At 39.1% G+C, this 6,622-nt stretch overlaps 1 pseudogene; it reads right to left on the bottom strand.

Annotated features, from left to right (window-relative positions):
* Positions 1 to 1,483: 1,483 nt before the first annotated feature.
* Positions 1,484 to 1,800, bottom strand: LOC110260585 (large ribosomal subunit protein eL42-like; annotated as a pseudogene).
* Positions 1,801 to 6,622: the final 4,822 nt, after the last annotated feature.

The following is a 6,622-nucleotide window of genomic DNA, read 5'->3' as shown; positions in this document are numbered from 1 at the left end:
GACTTAGCTTTTTTTCCTTTAGTTTTCTCTCACTCACTGCCACTCTATGATTCAGACATCTTAAATAACTTGCGGTTTCCAACTGTAATTAAGATCCCTGGTCAGTTGAATTTGTATTACTCAAAAGAGAGATTATCCTAGAAGGGCCTGACCTAATCAGGTGAACAAACCCTTAAAAGAAGTTAGATTTGAAACATGAGAGAGGTCCTCCTGCTGGCCTTGAAGAAGTAAGCTGCAGATTGTGGGAGTGCCATGTAGCTAGGACCAGAGGACAGACTCTAGGATCTAAGAATGACCCCCCAGCTAACCCTGAGCAAGAATACTGGGACCTTAGTCCTATAACCACAAGGAACTGAATTCTGCCAACAATCTGAAAGACATTGGAAAAGTCACAGATGAGGTCACAGCCCTGATCACACTTTGTTCTCTCCCTGGCAACTCTGAGCAGAGGGCCCAGTTAAACTGCGACCTGGCTCCTGACCTGAAACTGTGAAATACTAAATTTGTTTTGGGAGTTCCTGTTGTGGCTCAATGGGTTAAGAACTGGATATAGCGTCTGTGAGGGATGTGGGTTTAATCCCTGGCCTTGCTCAGTAAGTTAAGGATCTGGTGTTGCTGCAAGCTGCAGTGTGGGTATTAGATGTGGCTTGGATCTAGTATTGCTGTGGCTGTGTTGTAGGCCTCAGCTACAGCTCCGATTTGACCTCTGGCCTGGGAACTTCCATATGCTGCAGGTATGGCTGTCAAAAAAAAATTGTTTTGCTTAAAGCTTGTGTGTGTGTGTTGATAATTTTTTATGCAGTATTAGAAAACTAAAACTATTACAGAAGGAAAGAGAAAGGATAGAAGGAAGGAGGGAGGGAAATATATTTTGTCACAATTTCACCTTGCTCTTTTTCCTGAGACAGAAAGACATACTTAGCTGCCATTCATAGATTTTGAGAAGGGTAATAATAAGGAACTTCATGAAGTCCTGTGTGCTTTTTAAGCTTCAAGATTATGCTTCATAAAAGCTTTAGGACATTTACTAAAGCACAGTACAAGGCAATGTCACCTTTGTTGCAGCTTTTTCCCTATAAGGTTGAGGGATACAGAAATGTTAAGATTTCTAAGGCAGTTTGCTTATCTTATCTTGATTCACTTTTTAGCAAACTGCATCTGACTTAAAATTTTTAACTCGTATATTATATCAAATATAAGACAGTGTGTATCCAATTCTATAAATATTAATAAAAATAAACATTCACATATATCACCCAGTGTATATATATCACAGCTGCTACACCTGTAGCTTCTTCTGATGGGCTGCTTTCAAAATGTATGTTCACCCCTCCTCTCCATACATTTTTTTTAAAGCGTAAATTTTCCCACAGGGGGATTTTTATTGATGATATTAGTTTATTTCCCTCCCTGAAGACCAAAGCAACCAAATGAAGTGAACATAATCTCAAATTTTTATTGCCTTCATAATAACGGATAAAGCTTAGATCTGGACCTCTCTCTTACATCTTTTATCTCTTCCCAGTTCAAAAGGCTTACATTTCTGAAAATCCAGCATTCTCTTAGATCTGCAATTGGGCTCAACACATTCAAACCTTGGCACAATCTTCTTTGTAGTTTTAGCCTTTTCCCAGAAAATCAGCTTAACCTCATTTCCATAGCCACTCTGAGTCCTGTTGCAGGGCTGCTTTCCCTGGGCATACAGAGGATCCTTGCCCTTCTTGTACTGTGTCGTTCTGTGGTGTTGGTGCTGCCACATTTCTTCCAGAAAGTCCAGTGTATTTTAAGAATACTCACCATGTTCGCAAGAGTGCTATTGGCATGCAAAGAAAAATACTCCATCAATTTTGTAAATCTTAATAATGTTTTGCTTATCTTTTTAGTATCCCTAAAAATATAGTTTTATCTTATTTTGGCCTACGCCAGAGCCACAGCAACACGGGATCCGAGCCGCGTCTGCGACCTACACCGCACCTCACAGCAACGCCAGATCCTTAACTCACTGAGCGAGGCCAGGGATTGAACCCTCATCCCCATGGTTCCTCGTCAGATTCGCCAACCACTGAGCCACGATGGGAACTCCCCTATCTTGTTTGTTTTAAATTCTTTTTGCAAATAGTTTTATTACATATCTTTTTGAGCCTTGATTACTTAAAGATATTTAAAAGATATTCTCTTGATTTTTTTCCTAAAAGTTTTAAAATTTTGTTGTTAACATTTTAATTAGTTACTATATGCATACCAATTTTCCTGGTACCATTTATTGAATGATTTATCCTTTCTCCAGTGGTCGGTCATGTCAGTTCTGAAATAAATCAGGTTCCCATAAATGCTTGATTTCTATTATATTCTGTTGATTCATTTTCTTGTTCCCACACCAATATTACACTCTCTTAATTATTATAACTTTTATTCAAAATTTTCCTATGTAGTAAGGCACCTAGTTCTTCCTTTTCAGGCATGTCTGGGCTATATGTAGCTGTTCTCCAAATGATCTTCCCCCAACGGTTTATTATGAAAAGTTCCAAAAATGAAAAGAAGTTGAGAGAATTTTATAGCAAGTACTCATGAACCCACTACTTAGCGTCTATAATTAATGTTTGCTATGTTGCCTTATCACATATTTGTCCATCTCCCTATTCATTAATCTACATTAATAAATAAATATGCATAAATGAAATGAGCTTTTAGGAGTTCCAGCTCTGGCACAGTGGGTTGAAGAGTCCAACTGCAGCAGCTTGGGTTGCTGCAGAGCTGCAGGTTCAATCCCTGGTGCAGTGGGTTGGTTACAAGATCCAACATTGCCGCAGCTATGGCTCAGATTCAATCCCTAGCCCAAGAACTTCCCTATGCTGAGGTTGCAGCCATAATTTTTTTAAAATGAGCTTTTAATGTTCCATAAAACCTTATTGAACTGTGAATAGAATTAAATAAATATATGTTCGTGTAAGTCATGAACATGGTATAGCTCTCATTTAAGTCACCTTACATACCTTCCAGTAAAGTATTATAATTTTGTTCTTAGAGATCTTGCAAAGATTTTTTTATTCACCCCCAAATTTTTTATTGTTGATTTTTCCTTTTCTTTTTGTTTTTTCTTTTTTTTGCTTTTTAGGGCCACACCTGCAGCATATGGAAGTTCCCAGGCTAGGGGTTGAGGAGCTGGAACCACTGGCCTACGCCACAGCCACAGCAATGAAGGATCTGAGCCATGTCTGTGACCTACACCACAGCTCACGGCAATGCTGAATACTTAACCCACCAAGCAAGGCCAGGGATCAAACCTGCATCTTCGTGGCTACTAGTTGGGTTCATTTCCACTGAGCCTTAATGGGAACTCCTTGATTTTTAAGTGGTAATTTAAAAAGTTATATACTCTAAATGTCAGTTCCCAGTGTGTAAGATAAAATTAACTTTTCAATATGGATTTAAAAATTAATAATCTTGGAGTTCCCATGGTGGCTCAGTGGTTAACAAATCTGACTAGGAACCATGAGGTTGCGGGTTTGATCCCTGACCTTGCTCAGTGGGTTAAGGATCTGGTGTTGCCGTGAGCTGTGGTGTAGGTTGCAGACGAAGCTCAGATCCTGAGTTGCTGTGGCTGTGGTGTAGACCGGCAGCTACAGCTCCAATTCGACCCCTAGCCTGGGAACCTCCATATGCCATGGGAGCGGCCCAAGAAATGGCAAAAAGACCAAAAAAAAAAAAAATTAATAGTCTTATCTACACCTCCGTTGTTAGAATATTTTAATAGTTCTATTATTTTATCTATATAATTTTTTGAGTTTCCTATGTCTCCTATTATCCAATGATGGCTGTTGATTTTTCCTGTTTATTTTGCATGCTTTTGACTTCTTTTTTCTTTCTTATTTTACTGGTTCTGACATCCTACATACTGTGAAGAGAAATGATGATATCGGGATTTTTGTCTTGCTTTTAATTTTAAAGTTAATCCTTTAAAATTTTCATTATGTGTTGATGTTTGCTGGAGGTTTTATTTGTGGATGTGGTGCATTTTTTGTTTGTTAGCAAATTCGAAATTTATTTTTGAAGCAAATCATTACTTTCCATGCAGTTCTGAACGTTTTGGGCTTTGAAGCAAGGATTCGAGCCTATGAAAGTTACTTTTTAAGGAGGATAAAATTTCTCAATGGAAGAGCTCTTTTCATACTTTTATTTACTTTTTTCTTTCTACTTAAGGTCACACCTGCAGCATATGGAGGTTTCCTGGGCTAGAAGTCAAATTGGAGCTGCAGCTGTCAGCCTACACCACAGTCACAGCAACACCAAATCCGAGTTGCACCTGTGACCTACACTGCAGCTTGTGGCACCAGATCCTTAACCCACTAAGTGAGGCCAGGGATCGAACCTGCATCTTCACAGATATTATGTTGGCTTCTTAACCAGCTGAGCCACAATGGGAACTCCCCTACTTCTATTTTTTTTTTTTTTTTTGTCTTTTTGCCATTTCTTGGGCCGCTCCCGCGGCATTTGGGAGGTTCTCAGGCCAGGAGTCGAATCGGAGCTGTAACTACCAGCCTATACCAGGGCCACGAGCTGCATCTGTGACCTACACCACAGCTCACGGCAACGCCGGATCGTTAACCCACTGAGCAAGGCCAGGGATGGAACCCACAACCTCATGGTTACTAGTTGGATTTGTTAACCACTGTGCCACGGTGGGAACTCCCCCCATATTTCTATTTTTAACCACCCTGCAATCCCCACTGCTGTCTTTACCTTCAGCTTAATATTGCATAAGCACTCAATAAACATTCATTGATTAATGCCAAGAATTTATATGCTTCTAGTCCTGAGATCTGATGGTTCGTTTTTCATGAAAAACTTTTGCCAATCTGCTACATTCTTGTTCATTCTAAAGCTGATATGTTGCCTGAGTCAAAATGTTGCTGTCCGTTTGTGTACCTTTATATCTCACATAGAGCAAAAACAAAAATCGAGGGGGTGAAATTTTTAGTTCATTTAATAATTCATAAATTTTGCCAGTTTCTTATAGAACTCTTTTCCAGATGGCCAACAAACACATGAAAAAATGCTCAACATCGCTGATTATAAGAGAAATGCAAATCAAAACTACCATGAGATACCACCTCACACCAGTCAGAATGGCCATCATTAATAAGTCCACAAATAACAAGTGCTGGAGGGGCTGTGGAGAAAAGGGAACCCTCCTGCACTGCTGGTGGGAATGTAAACTGGTACAGCCACTATGGAGAACAGTTTGGAGATACCTTAGAAATCTATACATAGAACTTCCATATGACCCTGCAATCCCACTCTTGGGCATCTATCCAGACAAAGCTCTACTTTTCCTAATAAAATTCTTAATTTCCATCAGTGACCACAGGTTAGAGTCAAGGTATCTAAATTGAGGCAAATTGGTAGTGTGGAGAAAACTGGAAATATGATGATTTTGAACTTTATTTCAGAATTGGTAATAAGGCTGGAATTCTTTTTCTTTGTCTAGGCCTTCATATTAGTCAGCTGTTGCCAAAATAATGCCACATCCCAACCCACTCAGAACTCAGTGGCTTACCACAGCATTAATTTTCCTAGTTCATGGGTCTGCAAGTTTGTTGAGCCATATCTGCTTCAAGACACTCATGGGTTGATCTTGGCTCTAGGCTTTAGATTGAGGTTAGATCTGGTTCATATGTTTCTTCATTCTCCTCAGACTAGCAACAATCTCAAGAATGTAAGATAAAGAGTCAAATTAAACATTTGTGGCGTTCCCATTGTGGCTCGGTGGTTAACAAATCTCACTAGGAACCATGAAGATGCAGGTTCGATCCCTGGCCTCTCTCAGTGGGTTAAGGATCCAGTGTTGCCATGAGCTGTGGTGTAGGTCGCAGATGCAGCTCGGGTCTGGCGTTGCTGTGACTGTGGTATAGGCTGGCAGCTGTAGCTCTGATTTGACCCCTAGTCTGGGAATATCCATATACCACAGGTGTGGCCCCGAAAAAAACAAACAAACAAACAAAAAAACATTTGTGTTATATGGTCTAAGAACACATTAGTCGAAGTAAGTCACATGGCCAAGCCTAATGTCAGTGGAGTGGGGAAATAAATTCTCCCCACTATAGTGTGCTGTGAGGTTACATAGCAAATAAAGGGAGTGAAAGAACACCCAAAAACAATAATCTATCACAGCCTTTCATATATGTGATGATTAAATGTAATAACATATATAATGTGCTTAAAACATAGTAAATACTCAATAGGGTTGTCTATTATTATTGTTATTAACAATACGTTATTAATATAATTGTTTTATGTCAACCAAAGCATTCAAACTAGTTGGTCTTCAGAATACTTGATGTATCTAAATTTTTGCTTTCCATTTACCACTTCAGATTCCTTCTTTCCCCCCCTCTTTGTCCCTCTATTCCTTTCCTATTATAATAAAAATAATAATAACTTCAGTTTATGTTTTCAGATCTTGGATTTAGTCAATAAATCTCTTTGGTATCCTTATGATTATAGTCTTGTAATGTTTAATACTCTCAGAATCTTTATTTGCTATGAAAATCAGTGCTGTGTTTAGTTGAAGAAACATTGGTTGTCTATTTACTCTTCTGTGTCTGCACTGGTTGAATGTTAT

Source organism: Sus scrofa, chromosome 5, assembly GCF_054392235.1.
Source record: "Sus scrofa isolate SSC_HxYL_T2T_F1_AM1 chromosome 5, Sscrofa_HxYL_maternal_Yorkshire_Landrace_v2.0, whole genome shotgun sequence".
In the NCBI taxonomy this organism is placed as follows: Eukaryota; Metazoa; Chordata; class Mammalia; order Artiodactyla; family Suidae; genus Sus; species Sus scrofa.
This window is presented reverse-complemented; position numbering and strand designations above follow the sequence as displayed.